This window comes from Protopterus annectens, chromosome 13.part0 (assembly GCF_019279795.1).
Source record: "Protopterus annectens isolate FY-2018-M chromosome 13.part0, PAN1.0, whole genome shotgun sequence".
Classification (NCBI taxonomy): Eukaryota; Metazoa; Chordata; order Ceratodontiformes; family Protopteridae; genus Protopterus; species Protopterus annectens.
This window is the reverse complement of record NC_056747.1, coordinates 303,823,632-303,845,658: the sequence shown is the minus strand read 5'-3', so window position 1 is coordinate 303,845,658 and position 22,027 is coordinate 303,823,632. Positions and strand designations below refer to the sequence as shown.

Sequence of the window (22,027 nt, the reverse complement as noted above, 5' to 3'; positions counted from 1 at the left end):
GTTTAGCTCATTACAGCCGAGTGACGTCTCCAGGCGTTTCTGCAGTTACCTCCTACTGCTCCTCTAGGCGTTAACTATTACTTGTTCATACTTGCATTAATAATTCCAAAACCATGCTACACACAAGGTATCAGAATATTTTATCTTGAAGCATACATGATGGCAAGCACAACTGTATTCATATATGAGCTCTGTCAATTAGTATTTGATAGAACTGTGAGGTTATAACTTAATTTTTTAAAGACTGAAGCCACACCCACTGGGCTTTAAAGGTACACACTTAAAAGAGCTCTATTGGCGGGAATGAGCTCAGAAACTCTAGAATGGAAGAAATCAAAACAATATATGGATCAACATTATTATTTGACGCCCATATGGAAAGTCTTTTCCACTTGCTAATGTATTGTTTCCTAGTAGAAGATTTATGAGAAGAAATTAGGATGTTCTGTGCTGCAGGTGACAAATTGCGGAACCTGGCTATTCATGGAACTGGAGCAGCCAAGCTGTCAATTTTAGGGTATTAATTGCAGGATGAAGAACCCTGATGAATGTAACAGAAGATCTGGAACTGGGTCCAGGATCCATGGTTCTTCCAGTAGATGAGGCTACAGAAAGGGGAAACAAATTTGACAAGTAAGGGGCTATCAAAATAATGGTCCTTCCCAGAGTGCTGGCTTTCTGTAAGAATTTGGGCATCAGAGGAAATGGGGGGAAAAGCATAAAGAAGTCCCCGGGGGCCAACTGTGTACAAGTGCATCCCTTGGGGCATCTCCCGAGTTGGGGATCAGGGCAAAGCAGTTGCTGCATTTGGTGTTGGTGGGGGTTGCAAAGAAGTCGCAGCAAGGCTGGCCCCCATCTGTGGAATATCCTTTCCGCTACTTCTTTCAAGGACCACTCGTGAGGAGACAGTATTGCTCTGCTCAACTTGTCTGCTATCACACTGGACCTCCCCGGAATGTGCGTTGCTAACAGAAATCGCTGGGTGGATATTACCCACTGCCATACTCTCAAGGCCTCTCGACATAAAGGCTATGATCTGGCTCCTCCCTGTTTATGTACCAGACCACTGACATGTTGTCCGTCTGTATTGCAATAGTCCCTAGAGGTAGAAAGTTTTGAAAGGACTACAATGCTAGAAGTACCACTCTCATCTCTAGGACACTGATATGCAGATGAGCCTCGTGATTCTGTCATGTGCCTTGGGCTGTATATCCCTGAAATTGCCCCCCCCCCCCCATCAGAGAGGCGTCCATGGTCGCAGTGGCAACCAGGGTGGAAGAACAAAGGGACGTCCTATTGTCACTTAAGGAAAGGTAAGCCACCAAAGAAGTTCCATCTTGCATGACTTTGTTATTATAATGTGGTGGCACACTGGAAGTTCCTGATAAGACCATTGTGAGAAAATCAGCCATTGCAGTATCCGCATGTGCATTCAGCCTAATGAAATAGCAATGATGGCTGCTGCCATGGTCCCTAGTAATTTGAGCCCTACTGAAATTGGGGCTCTCTTTTTGGGGATGAGATTCAGAATTTGTTGTTGAAGGCTCACCACTCTTTCCATTGGAAGTTTTATGGTCATGGAAACTGTGTCAAGATCTGCTCCGATAAAGACGGTACATCTGGATGGCTGTAAAGCAGATTTGTCCCAGTTTACAGTAATCCCAAAACAACTGCAAAGATCTAAGGTTGTTTCCCTTGCATGTATAAGTTGATACTTGGTGGTGGCGGTGAGGAGACAGTCATCTAAATATGGAAACACCTGGAATCCTAACCGGCTCAGGTAAGCTGTGACTAGTGCCATGCATTTAGTGAACTCTCTGGGGGCTGTAGTGAGACCAAAGGGCAGAGCTCAAAACCGAAAGTGACTGGCTCCCAGCCAAAAGTGCAGATGATCCCTGGATGGTCTGACCATCTTTATAATGGTAGTACGCTTCCTGGAGATCTATTGAGCACATCCAATCATCTTTTCCTAGAAAAGGAAGTAAAGACTATAGTGTGACCACTTTGTTTTCTTGACAGATTCTATCTGCTGATATCCAAAATTGGTCTCCAGTCCCCTGTATTCTTTGGTACTAAAATGAATCTTGAGTAAGTTCCAGACCCTCTGATCTGCTGGGACTGGTTGGATGATTCTTTTTTATAGCAACCTTGTAATCTCTATGGTTGCCTGTTCCCTGTGATTGGGTGGAACATCTGTGATTTTTTTCACAGGGGGTGGAGGGGTAGTAAAGGGAATAGTGTATTCTCTGGATATTCTGCTTTGTACCCACCGATCTTTTGTGATTTTTAGCCAGGTGTCTGGGTACAAAGATAAGCACCCCCCCCCCTCCCAACTGCCTCCAGAGATGGGCAGATGGGCCTCCTTTCAGGAATGCTGGTAGGGCTTGCCAAATAACTGATCCCTGTCACCCTGATTTTGCGGACCCCCTTTGCCGCGTGGATGGCTTCTCCCATTATTGGCCCCTCCTCTGCCTCTAGAGGGGATTTCATCATGTGTGTCAAAGAAAGCTCCTTGGGCTTTACAGAGCCAGATTTTCACACTTTTCTGACCTAGGATAAAGTCTGGTAGGAGTGGAAAAATGGACTCTTATGGCAGACAGAGTCTTTCCATCTTGCTCACACCTGGTAAGCGTTTCCTACACTTTCAGTCCAAAAAGTGATTAACCATCAAAGGGGGTGTTTACAAAGGATGACTTGTAGGGCACTGCAAGGGAACAGAAGCACATCCAGGAGTACCTCTTAAGAGCAATTCCTGTACTCGCTGCCCTACTCATTCCATCAGCTGCATATGAAATCAGACGCAAGGAAGAGTTTATAAGGGAATTTAGGGTAGCAAGCTGGGAGGTTACCTTACCTGAGAACCCACAGCTACCGCACCCTGTAGAATATCTCCTAACTCCTTAAGGAGATCTCTGTGTAGTCTGGTGAAATGTGTGAGACAGTTCAGGGATCGAAGAGTAAAGGCCGCTGAACTAAACATGCGCTTTCCATATCTGTCCATGATCCTAGAATCTCTATTAGGAAGATAAACAGATGTGGAGGTCTGTGATAGCTCCTTCTTGGTGGCTGCTGCCACCACCATAGCATCAACGGGTACTCCTTTGGTAAGGAAAGCCTTGTCCTGAAGTGACGTTATAAATTTATTCGGCCTCCATGGGACTGGTTCTATGATATCCAGGGATTCCCACATATTTTGAGAGAGAAGATCCATCAATTCATCAAGAGGCGGAGGGTTGAGACCCGAAAGCCTTCAGGAGTACTGACTCATCATCAGTAGGGTTAAGGGGATTCCAGCCACCCCACTGTTTTAGGATTTCTAAGATATCACCAAAAGAGATATCTTAAGAGGAGGACCGTGGGGACCCTTCTGACTCATCTAATTCAGTATCTGATGTGATGGATTCCTGTGGAAAATCCAGATGCTTCCTTTTGCAAGTTCTCTTCCTGGGAACCTCCACAGAGGGAGGTTCTGGGGAGGTCCCAGAAGGATAGGACTCACCCGATAAGGGGACCTGAGACTCCAGGTCTCTACACTTTTGAGGGAGCAGTGAAGCAGAGACAGACACAGGAACTTTAGGGGAGGAGATTGCTGGTACCGATGATGTGGGTGCCCAAGGGGACAACTCTCTTCTCATAGCATCGAAAGCCCCGTGGCTCCGGTCCGAAGAGACACCTGGATCCGTAGAAACAGGCAATCTGCACAGCGCTGAAACTGTGGGCTCCGAGCCTGAAGAAGGTGCCGAGCTCACCCGAGAGGCAAAGTCGGCACTGAAAGATCAGTACGACTATCCCCTCTGGACCCAACTGGTGAGTGTCGGCTCCTAGACTCTTAAGGTAGGTACCCAAAAGGTTAGAGTACTCAGAACCAAAAGCCCAATGGGTGTCGGCTCTGATGGTTCCACAATCATCTATTCGGAATACTCTGGTTCCGAAATTTCGGGTTAAAACGGAGGTGGAACTGAAGAAACTGGTGGAGTCTGGGTTGGTTCTGAAGCCCTAAGGGTCATACCCGACAGAATTTTAGCTAGTGCCTCTGACTGCAGAAGTCTGTACCACTCAATCCACATCCTTATCAGACAGTCTTGAGGACCGGGAGGCAATAGATAATGTCTCAGACTGGATAATAGGAAATTTTAAAGTGGAAGATACCAGCTCCAATGATGGGGCCTGCTCCTACTGACCACAATAACCTCCGGCTCCATAGGCTTAGGAGCCGAGGTGGCAATCTTACTAGATTTAGATGTGGAGGCCAATGAGCCCTTTTTCAGCTCCGATCCCAACAATGAGCTTGTATATACAGTTTTGGAAGACTTAGTGGGCTTGTCCTTGTCTAAGACTTCTTGAAAGGAGGATTTCAAGAGACCTCTTGCCATTAGTTTACTCTTGCGTTCATTAAGAACGCGAGCGCTAAAGGAGTGACGGCACAATTTTCCTGCAGGGGAAGCTCACCTAAAAGTACAGTTTTGTACCTACCATAAATGTAGATGTTAGAGTGTATATACTGCTGCAGTCATCACACTTGGGGTTTATCCTGCCGTCAGGCGGTCCCGCAGTCGGCCGAATCCCAAAGTCTTGGTCTGGCGTTGGTTGTCATCGCTTCTTCCGTGACGTCAGTGCGACAGGGGGATAAAAGAGGCAGCCAACGCCATTTTCTTCAGTTTTTCTTGCCCCAAATGTCAGGTGCCCCCAACTAGGAAGGTAATACAAATAACTATGCAAATATACCTTAGTAAATAAACAATAGTATTAGCTGTTAGCAAATACACCATATAGACATGCATCCAAAAGATTGATGTAAATGGAGTTATAACTAACACCCTGGTATGTAGAGGGGATGGTGGGAGGGTAACCTGGACTGCAGCAGTATATACACTTGAACATCTACATTTATGGTAGGTACAAAACTGTACTATGTTCATCGTGTTATACTGCTGCAGTCATCACACTTGGGTTGAATCCCAAAGCTATGGATGGGTGGCTGGTACTAAACTGGGTTAGGTGAAGCTAGGATGCCCTGCAGAACTGCAGTGGCAAAACCAGCTCTGGTTTTGAGTATAATGGAAGGTGGTAGTGCTTGGTAAAGGTGTGCACTGAACTCCAAGTAGCTGCCTCCAGAATGTCCTTGGTTGGAACCCCTGAGAAAGGCTGCTGAGGTTGCTGTAGCCCTGGTAGAATGGGACCTAATATTAACAGGCACTGCTTTCCCATGGTGCAAGTAGCAAAAGCGGATACAATGTGCTATCCATTTGGAGATGGTCTGTTTTGAAATAGCCTTTCCTTGTGAACCTGTAGCATAGGATACAAAGAGTTGGTCAGTTTTTCTGAAGGTCTTTGTCTTATCCAAATAGTAACGTAGCTGTCTGTGAATGTCCAAAGAGTGAAGGAGTCTTTCTCCTTTATTCTGGGGGTTTGGATAAAAGGTGGGTAAATGAATGGTCTGATTCAAAGCCACACTGGATACTACCTTTGGCATAAAGGTAGGGTTAGTTCAGAAGAGACTCTGTCCTGATGGAAAATGATGAAAGGTTCCACTGCCATAAGTGCCTGTAGTTCTGAGACCCTGCGTGCTGAGGTGATAGCCAGCAACAAAGCTATTTTTCATGACAAGTATTGTAGTTCTGCTGAGAAGGCTGGTTCGAAAGGAGGCAGTGTTAATTTTTCTAAAACGAAGTTGAGATCCCAAGCTGGCGTTGGGGGTTTCGGGGGGGGTCTTATATTCTTAGCCCCTCTGAGAAACTGCCTTAGTAAAGGGTGTGAGAATATGAGAGGATCCGTATTATATTGAGCTGAAATGGCTGAAGCATGGATCTTAATGGATGAGAAAGAAAGGCCTTTGTGTAGCATCTCAGTTAAGTATTGCAGTATTTGAGGCATGTTTGGTATCCAAGGATTTTGGCCTTTAGCTTGGTTCCATGCACAAAATCTTTTCCATTTGTCTGAGTAAGTTTTTTTGGTGCTGGGCCTCCTGGCCTCCAAAATGACATTCAGGACGTCCTTTGACAGAAGTGTTGATTGATAATTCAAGGTATTCTCCATGCAGCTAAATTTAAAGTCCTGAGCTGACTGTGAAAAATCTGAGAGTTTTGCTGAGTCAATAGAAGTGGGAATTGAGGTAAGATCCATGGAGGGTTGTGAGTCAAGGTCCTTAGTAATGGGTACCAGTGCTGACGTGGCCAGTCCGGAGCAATGAGGATCATTTGTGGTCTCTCTGATCTGACTTTCAGTAATACCTTGGTCAAGAGAGGTAGTGGTGGGAAGGCATAGACTGTCAATGCTGTCCAACTGAATGATAGGGCATCCACTTTCCAGGCTAGGGAATGATAAGTCCTTGTGCAAAATTTCTGTAGTTGGCAATTGTTGGGGGAGGCAAATAGATCTACGTCTGGGCGTCCCCACCTTTGAGTTATCATTGAAAATACTTGTGGGTGTAGTCTCCACTCGTGAGGATCTGCCAAATTTCTGCTTAATTCGTCTGCCAATATGTTTTCCTTTCCTGGCAGGAATTGTGCTTGCAGTTGTACTTGGTAAGTCAATGCTGTGTTCCACAAGGTCATTGCCTGTCTGCATAAAAAGTAGGAGTGTGTTCCTCCCTGTTTGTTTATATACCACATAACTGTGGTGTTGTCTGTCCTTATTAGTAGTTGTCCTGGATGCAAGAGGTCCTTGAAGGCTGTCAGTGCATTTTGCCCAGCTAGCATCTCCTTTTGGTTTATTTTGGTTTATGTGTAGATGCATTTGTTTTGCAGACCATTTGCCTGTATGCACTGTCCTGCCATGTGTGCTCCCCAGGTGTAGTCTGAAGAATCTGTTGTCATAGTTTGGTTTGCTGGAGGTAAGACAAAAGGAAGACCCTTGTTTATTTGACATGCTTGAGCCCACCATAGGAACTCTTTTTGAAGGCAGGGAATGAGAGGTATACTTGTTTCGAGGCTGTGCCTGTGTTGAGCCCATACACTTTTCAGGTACCATTGTAATTTCCTCATATGCAGCTTTGCATGTGGAATTAGTTGAATGCAGGATGCCATGAACCCCAATGCCTGCAGGATTTTCCTTGCAGTGAGCTGGGTAAAAGTTGCCATCTTTTTGAAGTATTGAGTCAGTTGTTTTTGTTTGTCTGGAGTGAGATAAGCCATCTGGGCCGTTGTATTTAAGCTGGCACCCAGGAATATTATGTCTTGTGAGGGTATTAGCTTTGACTTCTTTTTGTTTACTGTGTACCCTAGGCAACTTAGCAGCTTTGTTACAAATGCCAGATGCTCTAATAGAATGGCCTTGCTGTCCGCTTGGATCAGGCAGTCATCCAGATATGGATAAATTTGTATTCCTCGTTATCTGCGGTATGCAATTACTGATGCCAGGCATTTCGGAAATACTCTGGGTGCAGTAGATAAGCTAAAGGGCAATGCAGAGAATTGATAATGCGTTGTACCTGCCAAATATCTGAGGTATCTTCTGCAATCTTGTCTGATAGGGACATGCAGGTATGCCTCTTTGAGGTCCAACGTTACCAGCCAAGACTCCTTGCCCAGCATGGGAAGAAGCTGCTGTAGAGTGAGCATTTTGAATTTGGGTACCTCCAGGTATGTGTTTAGAATTGAGAGGTCTAAAATGGGTCTCCAGGCTTTTGTCCTTTCTTGGTACTAGAAATAGTCTTGAGTAAAAACTTTGACCTTGCTCCTGTGCAGGTACCTTTTGAATTGCTTTCATATCCAGGAGAGCTGAAATTTGCGTTTGTGCCTCTGCCCATTGGTTTGGAGGCAGATTTGGCATGCCTCTCATCTCTCATCCGTGGTAAAGTGTGAAAATGAAATCTGTAGCCTCGGGTAATAATATCCAGAACCCATTTGTCCTTTGTTATGATGCCAATTTTGTGGAAATAGAGCCAGTTTTCCTCCCAAAGGTGCTGCCAGGGCAATTTTGCTTGGCAGGCGAAGAGGGAAGTCATTGTGTTTGTTTCCTGAAGGATTGAGATCTTTCGTCTCCACCTCTTTGAGTTGTTGTATGCCATTGTCTAGGCCTGAAAGAACCTTGTGGCTGGCCTCTGCCCCTTGCCTGTACCTACCCCTTTGGGGTCTGTCTGATGCAGGAAAGGACCAGTTTTTTGATGGCCAGTTTCTGCTGAAACGAGGGGGTTGTACCTGTAAAAAATCTTTAACTGTCTGCATAGATTTTGCCTTTTCTTCAAAACTTCCTCTGCTTTGACACCAAATAACACATCGTTCTGCAATGGGGCATCCAATAACTTTGCTTTGACATGTTCTGGTAAGGCTTGCTCTTTTAGCCAAGCATGTCTACGTATTACAGATCCTGTGACAGCTGCTCTACATGAGGCTTCCAATGAATCAAAACCACACTGTAAGGTATGCTTTCCCACCTGTTCTGCTGCATGCAGCAAATCCTGCATCTCTTTGAAATCAGGTTGATCTGTCTGAGGGATCATTTTCTGCTTTAACTGTGTAATCAAGTACTGCTGGTATTTTAGCATGTGGAATTGGCAGTTTAAGGCCCTCATGGCCAAAGTGGCAGACGTATACACTTTCTTCCCCCATCTTTCTAATGCTCTGGAATCTCTTTCAGAAGGTATTGGATTCTTAGCAGTAGAGGCCTTAACCCCTTTGGGACCCTGGGAAATGGTTTTGGGGTCTGCAACAGGGCTTTTATATAGAAACTTATGAGAATCAGGAACTCGGTAGTATCTGTCTGGTTTAGCTGGTGCAGGAAGTAAGGAATCTGGGTTTAGACTAGATTCGCTGTAATCATCATCCAAAATGTCTAAAACTGGAGGAATTGCAAGGGGTCTATGCTGTGGAAGAAGAAGAAACTCACGGAGTCTTTTCTTAGAGTCAGAGTAATCTTGGCCTTCCCAGTAGAAGTGTTCCCTCATGGTGTGTAAGGTTTCCCCAAAAGAATAGTCTTCAGGGGGGGGACAGAGGGAATGGACTCTTCAGCATCTGAGTCTTCATAAGGAGGGAAGGAATAATCCTGGTCCTCAGAGTTAGCTGAGGAAATGGATGCTTGGTCAGAGGAAGGATAATCTTCCTCCAGTCTAAGCCTTTTGTCAGGAGGGGGTTGTGAACCCCTGATAAGGGTAACTAAATCCTCAGCCATCTTAAGCATCTGTTTCTTAGGCATAGGGGCCTGTGGGGGGGGGGTGTCTGTGGACCCGGCTTCCTAACTTTTAAGGGGGCTTTAAGTTTAGCATAAGACTTAATAGAGATAGTTGTCAGTTTGAAGACACCTTCAGAAACCGAAGACCTGTTATAAATCTCCGGATCACCGTCAGGGTTGGCGTCCGAGGGGTGAGATGGAACCAGCTCCTGAGGCCCAGCTGATTCGGTCTGGGAGGCCATCAGAATTTCTAAATCAGCGGTAGTCAGGGGCTGCGTAGGCGCCTCGCTGAAAACCGGAGAACCGGCGGCAGGCCTTGCTGAGGCCTCGGTATCTGGTCTTGACCTTGGTTGCCTGTCCTTATCCTTGCGTTTTTTAATCATTGCTGATGTCGGTTGCTCCGACGACATGCTATAGTTAAATTTTCTACCAAAATAATGTCGGGCGAAATCTGCCCGACGCTTGATTGTACGTTTGTTGAACCTAGTACAAAACCGACAACCAGAGACGTCGTGGTCTGGGCCTAGGCAAGGAATACAATAAGAATGAAAATCCTTATGAGGTATTTGCTTCCCACAAGAAATGCAATTATTAACTTTGTCTGACATCGGTCTGAGGCAAGAAATGTTTCCCCAACGGGGTACTTAGCTTTAGAGAAGACTTCGGGCTGAAATTCGATTTGAAAATCTCAGGAGCTAGCCGACCAGCACTTGTGAACTGCTTCTGCTTTGGGCACCGCACGACAAGAAAGACTGGAGAAAATGGCATCGGCTGCCTCTTTTATCCCCCTGTCACACTGACATCAGGGAAGAAGTGACGACAACCGACGCCGGACCAAGACTTTGGGATTTGGCCGACTGCGGGACCGCCTGACAGCAGGATAAACCCCAAGTGTGATGACTGCAGCAGTATAACACGATGAACATCACTAAACACAATTTGTATGCCCATCTGTGACTGACATCTTCTGTCCGCATTTCAGACATTTCTTAAACCCAGATTTAGCTTTTTCAGACATCACTCTTCTTAAATGTAAATTACCCAAAGTAGGAAACTCTAGCTCTATAAAAAGAAATAGACTTGTATAACACACAGCACACAGATAATATATATGTATATCAAAAAATAGCCCCAATAAAAGTGGGTCTAAGACTAACCTATAACTATGAAACACACCAAGCTATTCAACAATTATACAACCCTAATAAAACCTGCAAGGTTGAATAAAATGTAATTGCAAGTAACAGCAAAAATAGAAGTATTAATGTCCTAATAAAAACCAGGCTACTGATAAAGTAGAAAGTATAGGGAGCAAAGTTATCTAAATCTAAGCTATCTAAATCTAACTTGTCTAGCTAAATAGTGACATTATCTATAAATAGCCCTAGAAATAAACGGCCTTAAGAAAAATGAGAAAAGCACTCTATCACTAATAAAAGAGACAAGTGTCTCAAGTAGCTAGATGCAATCCAACAACAAACAAGAATGAAAAAATATTTATCTAGAAAAATATCAAATGTTTTCCAATACTGGCCACAGCTGTTCGACGAACACCCAATCTGTTGCAGTGGCAAATGAGATCTGAGGGAAGCACTATTGCATCATGAAATAGGGAGTAGGCCAAGAGCTGTTTGAAGACTTCGAGCTTTAGCATTTGGCCGAGTCAGAGCAGAGGATCGGTTCCGAACCCATTAGTGAGAATCAAGGCGAGACAGAACAATTTCACATCAAAAGTTATATACTTAACAAAGCAACAGATCTGGATTATCAGCTCTATTATCATTAGAGACAGGGCTAATGCTGACAGGCACTATGCAGCATAGCATCTAAAATTTTCCCAGACTGTTAAACTCCTGCTTTTTACACATACCGCACTGCATGGGGACCTTCCTCTCCAGATCATTAGTATTCTTTTCAAAGGAGACAAAAATAAACACCTGCCTCCACACCAGGTCAGGAAAAAGGGAGAGAAGGAGGGTGATTTTAATGAAGCGGGACCTGCTCATCCAGATTTATTATTATAGAATGTAATCAGTTTTCATATCTGGTATGAGGAGGTCTATCATTGTTAACAGAACACTATATCACTCTCATCTTTCTGGACAGTCTCCCTCATGGAAACATACTGCTTATAAAAGCATCCCCAAAGGATGACCAAGACCTGTACATCATTTCAATGCACTGTGTTTTATGAAAGTATTTGCTGAAGATAAAGTAAATGATGTATAAAAGTCATAAAAGGTTGTATTGTAAAAAAAAAAAAAAAAAAAAAGACAGAGAATTAGTCATTGCTCTTGTTGAATTAGACATAGGTTTAGAGGCAAAGTCTCATTATTATACTTTCCAAAGAAAAATCTAATACATTCAGTCAACTGCTTAGCCAGGGTGACTTCAAATACTCTCCAACCAGGACTCTTACTAAGAAAAAGATATGAACCAGGGATTCTTTTTGAATAAAATGGTTCTATTTGCATAGATTTTGTGTGGTCTGTGAGTCCAGTGCATTAACCTATACACAACATCCACATAATGCAACAAATACTCTCTCCCTCTAACAGAATAGTTGGTGAAGAAGGCTGGTAAATGCTGATGACTGACTGAGGTTCAATTCATTAGCTACATTTGTTATGAAAGAATCCTATCTTTATAAAAAAATTAAAAGCAGGTGTACTGCCAAAATCTGAAACTTGATAGTGTTTTAGCAGAAATAATGGCCATTAGGAAGAGAAATTTCCAAGAATAAAGTAAAATTCTGCAGAAGAAATTGGTTTAAAAATGGAGCTCCTCTAGCAGATAATTCAATCCCACTGTGGAAAAGAATCCTTGAAAGGTACCATTTAAAAAAAAGACTTCACATATCTTCTAAGTAACTTAAGACATGGTCCTCGAGCTTGTTTAAAAACAAGACAGCAGCCAAGTCTACTTTTATAAACAGACAGCTAAGACCTGTATCAAAAATTTGTGATCCGTAAAACAACACTGAGGATACAGAGGCAGGAAAGTGGCCCGGACCCTTAGATGAGGCCCAAATGGAAAACATGCCCATTTTTTCTAAGGTTTTTTTCTGGCACAGGACTTCTAAGAAGATCTGAGAATATGAACTACAATTTATACTATGGGATTACTGGAAAAAAAATTACAGTGTTTTATGAATTTGTGGTCAAGCCGTGGTTTCTGTGACATCCTAGTTATTCACCCCTTTAGAAAACCTTCTGTGGTAGCAGCTGCAACCCAGGTAGAATCAGATAGGTTCCCTATTATATCAGCAAATGCTTAAAATAGCATACACTGTTTTATCGACCACTTTAAATCGAAACCACAAAATCCCGAACACACGGAACAGCGATTGCCATTTCCTCCAGTGTGGGGCAATCTCAGAATTTGTATATTTAAGTAGAGGAGGTGTGGGGGGCACAGCCCCCCACTTTATTTTGTGCACCCCCCCCCCCGGAGCAGCAATTTTTTTTCCTTAGGAAAAAAAATTGCTGTTCCATGTGTTCGACATTTTGCCGTTTCAGTTTTTAAGGGTCAATTATACAGTGTTCGCTGTTATAATATAGACCCATCAAATATTACATTCTCCTGTAAAGCTTTGCCAACAATTATGTAACAAAATGCAATGCAGTAAGCTAGTCATTTGCCTGATGGCTGCTTGGACACAGATAATCCCCTCCTTACCCAAAAACAATTGGTCTGATTTCTAACGTCCTGTCTAGGCAGTTTTTTTCCCATGGTCTGAGCATTCAAGGAGCACAGGATTCTTTCCATCCTGTTCTGAGGATTAAGGAAGAAAATAAATATTTGGATGGCTTAATTTAAGGACATGTCTGTCACTACCTTTAGCAAGAAAGTGGGATAAGTGCTCGAAGCAACTCTATCTTGTGGAACAGCTGGAAAGGTTCTTTGTATAAAAGAGCACTGAATTCCAAACACCTCCTCGCTGAGGTGAGGGCAGTAAGAAGAGCACACTTCCAGGTGATGAACTGATGGGCATCAGTGCTGCTGGCTCAAAGGATGGTAGAATCAATTTTTTATAGAACAAAGCTTGGATCGCAGTCCAGAGCCAATTTCTTTCTAAAGGGTGTAAGATGAACAGTACCTTCAAGAAACGGCTTGACAGCAGGTCTGGATACTGCAGAGGAGATCCAAAGGTGTGTAAGGCAGGCAGGCTGAAACAGCTGACAGATTCAGCTTTAGAAAGGCACAAGCTAGGTACCAGAGGGAATATCTTTTCCATTTTTGCTAGGTAGGAATTTCTACTAGAAGCAAATAGGTCTATTTGTGGTATACCTCACATGCTGATTAGGTCTAAAGAGATATCTCTGTCTAGAATCTAATCATTGGATTGCCAAGGAGTTTTCCTGACTTGCACTGTAGGAACCCCTTAGGAACATTTGGGACTCTAGGGCTTCTTCTGAACATTGTATGGCAAGCTTACTACTGGGGGTGTAGCCCACCCCTGTTTATGTACAGTATGCAATTACACTCAGGGCTCTGGGATCTCATGAGGGTCTGAATGCCCCTGGGTGGCAGAATAAGTGCCATCATTTCTTAGTCCTATGCAAGTAAAAACGTAGTTGTCTGTGTACATCCAATTTGTGCAATGTGTATTCACCCTTGTTTTGGAAATTCGGGAAGAAAACAGGAAGATTAATAGACTGATTAATGTTAGCCTCCGTGGCTACCTTAGGCAGAAAGGAAGGATTAGTCCTGAGGGCCACTCTATCCTTGTGAAAAATAAGGTATGGATGCTTAATGCACAGAGCTTGTAATTCTGAGACTCGTTTGGCTGAAGTAATAGCGACCAAAAAGGCCGTTTTCCAAGATAAGAATTTCAATGGCACTGAGGCTGCCGGCTCGAAAGGTGGTCTTGTTAATGCTTGTAAGATCAAGGAAAGATCCCATGGAGGAACTGCCGGCTTAAGAGGGGGCTTTAAGAGAAACACGCCTTTTAAGGTCTTGCATATTTTTGCTGATGCCAAGGAATCTACGCCATCCCCCACGTGATAATGACAGATGGCTGCTAGCTGGACCTTAACGATGGACGCACTAGCTCCTTGTCTAAAAAGAAAGGACAGGAAGTCCAGGATAGTGGGAATAGGAACCGTAAAGGGATCCAATTCCTTCTCCTTTGCCCAGATGGAAAAGCGTTTCCATTTACTGTTGTAGAGCTTTCTGGTGGATGGCTTATGAGCTGCCACCAGAATGGCCTTAACAGGGGACGAGATACCGGGAGTCCTAGCCATTAATGGAACTGGATCAACCAAGCCGTAAGCCTGAGATTGACCAGGTTCGGAGTGTGGCATCTCGTCAGATGCGAGATTAGGTCTGGTCTGGGGTCCAGAATCCATGGGGGAGCCACACTGTGAGACTGCAGAAAGGGGAACCAGACTTGTCGAGGCCAGAATGGGGCTATGAGAATCACTCTGCTCCCCAACTGACAGGCTTTCTGGATGAATTTCATCATCAGAGGAAGATGAGGATACGCATAAAGGAGACTGGGCGGCCAAGCATGAACCAGAGCGTCCCTGGGGGATTCCCCTCTGGGAGGAACTATCACGAAGTAATCGCTGCATTTTGTGTTTAGGGGATAAGCAAAAAGGTCGCAGCGAGGTTGACCCCACTTGAGGAATACCTGCTTCGCGACAGAAGGATTCAGAGACCACTCGTAAGGGCTGAGGAATACCCGACTTAACTTGTCCGCTAATATGTTGGTCCGTCCCGGAATGTGCGTTGCTATCAGAAAGCGGTTGGTGGAAATCGCCCATTCCCACACTCTCATGGCTTCTCGACACAGGGGATAAGATCTGGTCCCTCCCTGTTTGTTTATATACCAGACAACGGACATTTTGTCTGTCTGGATTGCAATAGTCCCCAGAGGAAGAAGGTGATGAAGAATTTTCAACACCAAAAGCACTGCCCTCATCTCTAGGATGTTGATATGCAATGCAGTCTCTAGAGGAGTCCACGTGCCTTGGACGGACTTGCCTGCATAATGCCCGCCCCACCCGAGGCAAGAAGCGTCCGTGGTCAACGTGGCTTTGACTGGGGGAATCACAAAGGGTCTCCCTTCTTTGAGTTCCTGAGCCTGTAACCACCAAAGAAGGGAGGGTCTGCACGCCCTGCTCAGGGGAATCGGCATGTCTAAGGGATGGACCGATAGTGACCATTGGACCTGGAGAGTCCACTGTAACACTCGCATTCGCAGACGGGCATGAAGAGAAAGGCCGATCGCTGCTGACATAGACCCTAGCGCCCTCAGGACTAATTCTGCTGGAGGAGCGGGTCTCCGAAGAATGTCTAAGATTTGGAGACACAAATTGTTCAGCCTGACAGGTGTAAGAACCACTTTGGAGATCCTAGTATCCAACCTGGCCCCTATGAATTCTAGGGCTTGAGTGGGGCACAGGCAGGATTTCTTTAGATTCACTGAAATGCCCAAATGACGGGCTAGAGAGAGGGTGTAATCTCTCGCCACAACCAGTAGATGCCTGTTGGAGGCGGTGAGGAGCCAGTCGTCTAGGTAAGGGAACACCTGAATGCCCTGGAGTCTCAGGTGGGCTGCAACCACTGCCATGACTTTGGTAAACACTCTGGGGGCTGAGGTTAGGCCAAATGGAAGAACCCTGAACTGATAATGACTGGCTCCTAGCCGGAAGCGGAGGAACCTCCTGGATCGTCTGTCCATTAGTATATGGTAGTACGCATCTTTGAGGTCTAACGAGCACATCCAGTCGTTCTCCCGCAGAAGGGGGAGAATAGATTGGAGGGTGACCATCTGGAACTTTTCCTTGGGTATGAACAGTTTCAGGGACAAGAGGTCTAGGATGGGTCTGAGGTCCCCCATTTTCTTTGGCACCAAGAAGAACCTGGAGTAATAACCCAATCCGGACTGATCTGGGGGGACGGGCTGGATGGCTCTTTTTCTTAGCAACTCTGAAATTTCCAGAGCTGCGGACTCTCTCTGATGTGGTGGAACATCGGGGAGACGTTTGGGTTTGGGGGGGGGTGTGAACGGTATAGTGTAACCTCTGGATATAATCCAGAGCACCCATCGATCCTTTGTAATGGACTCCCAGTTTGACAGGTGCTCCGATAATCGTCCCCCGACTGCCTCCAGAGAGGGACAGTCGGGCAAGCCCTCAGGGCTGTTGCGCGGGTCTGTCCGAGAAAGGTTCTCTAGGCCCGAAGTTACGCGGCCCCCCTCTGCCTCTGGGCCGGCGTCCACCTTGTCCTCCTCTGCTTCTAGAGGACGAGTTGTCCGCAGCAGGATGGGATTGCTGAGATTTACGGAACCACAGCTTCTTTTGCCCCCTCTGATTCCTGGAGAAGGATCTTTGGGGGCTAGAGAAGCGGACTCAGACGGTCGACAGCATCTTCCCATCCTTTTCGCTTTGGACCAGCATGTTGCGAACTGTTGAGCCAAATAAGGCCGAACCGTCATAAGGGGCGTTCGCGAAGGACGCCTTAAAGGGTTCCGTGAAGTCACAAAGGCGGAGCCAGGAGTGACGTCGCAAGACCACTCCAGCTCCGCTAGCTCTAGTGGCTCCTTCCGTGGCATGGGAAAGAAGCCGCATAGATGTATTTGATATGGACTTTAGAGTGGCCATTCGAGTCTCAAAAACCTTTTTGTCTGGGACCGACATGGACTCCGGAGGGGCTGCAGCGTATTCCTTAATTAAGTCACGCTGTAGTCTAATGGTGTGTGCCATGTAGTTCAGCGACCTTATGGCAAAGGTCGCTGAAGCAAACATCCGCTTCCCAATACGATCCAATGCCCGGGACTCCTTGTCTGGCGGATGGACCGAAGAACTTTCCTGGGCAAGTTCTTTCCTAGTGGCCGCTGCCACCAACATAGCATCAACTGGCGCGCCTTTGGACCAAGTAGGTCTATCAGAGGGAGGGCTGAGGACCTTGTCAGGGCATCTAGGGATAGGCTCCACGGTGTCGGGCTCTTTCCAAGCCCTGGTGGTAATTAGATCCACCAAGGGGTCGGCTGGAGGGGACACCCAGGAGGTAGATGGGCCTGCCTCAAAGGCCTCCAGAAATACAGACTCGTCCAGGGAGGGCTTTTGGGCAGACCAACCCTCTCTTATACGCAACATTTCCATGATGTCTCCGAAGGAGACATCTTCAGGGGGTGACCTTGGGGAGCCCTCCGTATCATCCAAATCCGTATCCATGGTAATGGACTCGGGGGAGTCCAGGTGCCTCCTTTTGCACAGATGCTTCCGAGGTGCCTCTTCGGCGGGACTGTCCGAAGAGGGCTCGTCCGCAGGGTGGTGTTCCTCCACAGGAACCAACTGGAGGGCTTGGGCAGGCTGTCCAGATGGATGGATGATCGAAGACAGACCCTGATACAGTGGGGGCACGGGTGGATCCGAAGGCCTGGTCGGGGACCTGGATGACCTCGACAGTACCCTCTCCACTACCTCAAAAGCCGAGGGAGATTCACTGTCCCCAGCCTGAGAAAGTAACCTCCCTGGCTCCGAGGATAGGATCGGGGTCGGAGCCGAAGCAATCGGACCCGAGGTAGTGGTGCACTCTGACCCAATCGGCGCCGAAGACACAACCACCCCCTCGGATCCGATGCTCAACCCTCTGCCCCAAGAGCTGGGATCCGACAAGCTCGAAGGTATAGTCGGTGTCGAAGACACAACCGCTATCGGTGCCAACGTATCCCTGGGTCCGAAAAGGCCTGGATCCGACAACTCCGAGACCCGAAAACAGGTCGGAGAAGGAGCGATCAGGGCAAAAATGGGGGCTGCACTCCCTCCCAAAGGGGGGGGAGGCGAGAGCATCCCCATCTACATCTGGGTCTGCAGAATTCTTCGCATCATCCGATCCATGTCTGCTTCGGAGATGCTTCGTGTAGATCGCGAAGAGGCAGTTGAGGCGGACCTCGAGGGAGACCTATCCTCTTCCTCCGGCTCCGGAGAAAAGAAGGTGAACGGAGCCGAGAGGACGAGGATCCGGAGGCCCTCACAGGGGACTTCAGGATTTTCTCAGGCGGAGCCGAGGGATGAGACTCGGCCCACCTTTTTGATTTGTGACCCTCTCTGTCCTTGTGCTTCTTCTCCCTGTGGGAAGAAGCACTAGATTCCACAGAGCTGGTACCTGATAAGGGAGGTTGAGTCCCAGGTACAGCTAATGGAGTAGCCGGCGCCGAAGCTACAGTAGTAGCTTGAACCCGGCTGGGAGAGGAAGAAGAAGCTGATTCCTGGGGGAGTTTTCCCACCAGGATCAGCTTGTTCTTCCTGTCCCTGAGTGCCCGAGGGTTGAAGGCCGCACATATCTGGCAGGCCTCCGATAGATGGGCTGTCCCCAGGCACAAAACGCACTGAGTGTGGCCATCAGCTGGGGAAAGCTTGTGGCCACACTCAGTACATTTTGAAAATATGGCCTTAGATTCAGCCATAAAAACCTGTCACACACACACCCAAACACTAAGGGGGGGAGGGGGAGAGATAAAGTTAAACTAAAGGGAAATTAGTTTTTTTTTTTTTTTTTTTTAACGTTTTTAGGTTTGATTTTTAAAACACACACACACAAGTTTAAACAAGAAAAAAAGTCTATAATTAGAACAATCTCACCAGGCCAGGAGCTCTTCACTATGAAGCAACTGTCTTTAGCCACGGCAAAAAACGATCTGAGGTAATGTGGTTGGTAGCAAGGGATTATGGGTAGGGGGAGGAGCTCGGATCTTGGAGCTTGGAAAGCTGCCGGTTCGGATCCGAGGTCGGATCCGACTACCCACAGGTTGCAGATCAAATGAAGTAACTACTTCAGATCATTTGTTTTCCAAGTGTGGTGCTGGAAATCTACCTCCAAGGATGCCACCTCAAAAGCATCCAGAACAGCTTCCTGAACAGAAGGCATGGTTGTGGGCTTCAGAAGATCCAGCCCCAGGAGGTCTAAATGTATTTTCTGAAAAACTGAAGTCTCTCGAGACTTTCATCTGAACTGCGCTCTCATCAGAGACGGTGTGCCCCCAAATTAAATCATTTTAACCTATATTATTATCATGGAACATGAAAACGCTATAACCCTGCTGACCAGTCCCTCTTCCTCCTCAGATTCATAGATCTGTGGAAAAGGTTCTTTGATTTTTCTTTTTTCGGAATAGACTCCTCATACAGAATTGTTGTTTTGCCTCTAGTTACAGATTATGGAGACACTGAAAAAAAAATCCCAAGCCAGGCTTAACCAGTTTGAGGGGAGGAGATACAGTAACAGACCCACTGGCAGCCCTATGAATCCAAGAAGTCTTGCTTCAGTGGGGAATTTTATATGACTTTTGAGCCTTTAGGAGGCTTCACACTGGATCTAACTTATGGATGTGGGGGACATCTTTCACAAACACTGAGAAGATGCTGTCCTCCACATCCATTAAGTGATGTTTCAGCAGTAAAACTGCAGTTTTAGTGCAAGAGGAAGTGCCAGGGGCCTTCAAAGGGGCAAATAGCAGAGGCCTTGGTAAAAACAGGTGTCAGGGCTGGGACTGCGAAGAATCTCCATTGAACAGACAGCTTTGGACTACGGATGCCATGACAAATATGCTTGCCTGGATGTCTCCTTATGCTTCTTTTTGGGGGTTCATATCTCCTTCTCTAATAATCTCTTTCTTTTCAGATTGCATATCTGTGCCAGCCTATTGTTGTGAGTTTGCAACCATGGGGGCAAGTTTGGCAAGGGCTGCATGCCTCATTTCCCTTAGTAAGTTACCATCTCCTAAAGTTCTAACTAAATCCCTGCAAATCATATAATTAGGGACTTAGTATTTATATTGTTTAGGTTGTGAGCACCAAGTATGGAAGGCCCTCTGCAGGATTTGTCTCCTACATGCACACATGTTAAATGTTTTTCGGGAAAGGGCATACTATATGCAGCCAATTATGTTGGTGCACAGACTAGATGCCCAGTTGTAAACAAGCAGAGATAACAGAAATTAATTTGCTCCCCCAGTGGAGTAATTATCTTCACAGTCTGAGATAAGTGCCATCATACAGATCATACACTGCAGTAACATAGAAATAAATATGGTGCAGGCAGGTGCCACCTTTATACCAGAAGTGTGCAGATACTGGTGGGAAAATGTTTTACAGACATATGGAAAAGGGGTGTCCAGCCTGCAGTAGAGATCCCTTACACTGACTGTACATTGACACACACACACCAAGAATATCAGTGTGTGAAACAATACTAATTTCATGAACTTTAATCGTACTTTGACTTAGGAATGGGGTCCATTCCCGTCATGGTATTATAAACCCAAAACACTTGGAGAAATTAAAAAAAAAAAAAAAGAATACTGTTTTACATATGTCTAGTAAAAAAGTGCTGCATCTGAATACTGACTACCATGTTTACACTCCTTTAAGCCTGGGCACTGAAGGTGCTGCATTCACAGAAGACCCAGAAAGTTGAAATTTTAAAAGAATTAAAGAAATACAATTCAGCACATCCTGATATCTACAGGCAGTCCCTGGGTTATGGACATCCAACATGCAGATAATCCATAGATACAAATGGGCTGTCATAATGACGGAAACAATGTGAGGAAAATTAAAATAGTTACAGTTGCCCAAATCTGTGTGTGCGTGTGTGTGTGTGTGTGTGTGTGTGTGTGTGTGTGTGTGTGTGTGTGTGTGTGTGTGTGCTAGAAAAGGTGAGAGAGAGGGATTGAGAGAATGAGAGCGATGGAGTGAATGCAGGTATGAATGAGGTATTGACTGTGTGAGAGATCGGGAAAGAGTGAGAGTGATGTGTTAGTGAAAGCAGGTATGAATGAGGGAGCGTGTGTGAGTGAGTGTGTGTGTGTGTGTGTGTGTGTGTGTGTGTGTGTGTGTGTGTGTGAGTGAGTGTAATGTGTGAGCAAATGCAGGTATGAATGAGGTACTGACTGTGTGTGAGAGATCGGGAAAGAGTGAGAGTGATGTGTTAGTGAAAGCAGGTATGAATGAGGGAGCGTGTGTGTGTGTGTGTGTGTGTGTGTGTGTGTGTGTGTGTGTGTGTGTGTGTGTGAGTGAGTGAGAGTAATGTGTGAGCGAATGCAGGTATGAATGAGGTACTGACTGTGTGTGAGAGATCGGGAAAGAGTGAGAGTGATGTGTTAGTGAAAGCAGGTATGAATGAGGGAGTGTGTGTATGTGTGTGTGTGTGTGTGTGTGTGCATGTGTGTGTGTGTGTGTGTGTGTGTGTGTGTGTGTGTGTGTGTGTGTGTGTGTGTGTGTGTGTGTGTGTGTGTGTGTGTGTGTGTGAGAGAGCAATGTGTGAGTGAATGCAGGTATGAATGAGGAAGAGACTGTGTGTACGAGAGGGAGAGTGAAAAGTGAAAGTGAGGGGGCGATCCCCTGGCAGCAGTTAAGAGGTGGGTGGTTGCATAAAGGGAGGGGGTTAGTTATGGAATAGGTAAGGTAGGGTTAAGTGAGTGTGTGTGTGTGTGTGTGTGTGTGTGTGTGTGTGTGTGTGTGTGTGTACGTGTGCATGTGCGTGTGTGTGTGTCTCATACCTGTAAACCTCTTGGAGCAAGAAATCTGAACAAATCCATAAATATACGTAGGACAATTTTAATAAATATTATTTAATAAATATTGCTCTTACAATAGAAACTTGATAGAATAACAGGTTTTGCATTAGCATGAATTTTCAGAAGGGTATGAATTCTGACACTCAAATGTCTGTCATCATACCTGTCAACCTCTTAGAGCAAGTAATCTGTACAAAGCAAGTAATCTGTACAAAGCCATAAATAAAAGGGAGACAAAAGCCCAAAAAACAGGGTCAATTTTTAAATATTGTTCTTACAAACTTAGAAAGTTGACAGAATGACAGGTTTTGCATTAGCATGAATTTTCTGAAGGATATCAAAGCTGGAACTCAAATGTCGGTCATTATTTTCCAACTGCAATATGTAATG

At 45.6% G+C, this 22,027-nt stretch overlaps 1 protein-coding gene across 1 annotated transcript in view; it reads right to left on the bottom strand.

The window, feature by feature from the left end:
• POLRMT (RNA polymerase mitochondrial) overlaps window positions 1-22,027 on the bottom strand; it is a 1,430,506-nt gene that overhangs the window by 254,359 nt on the left and 1,154,120 nt on the right. The window lies entirely within an intron of this gene.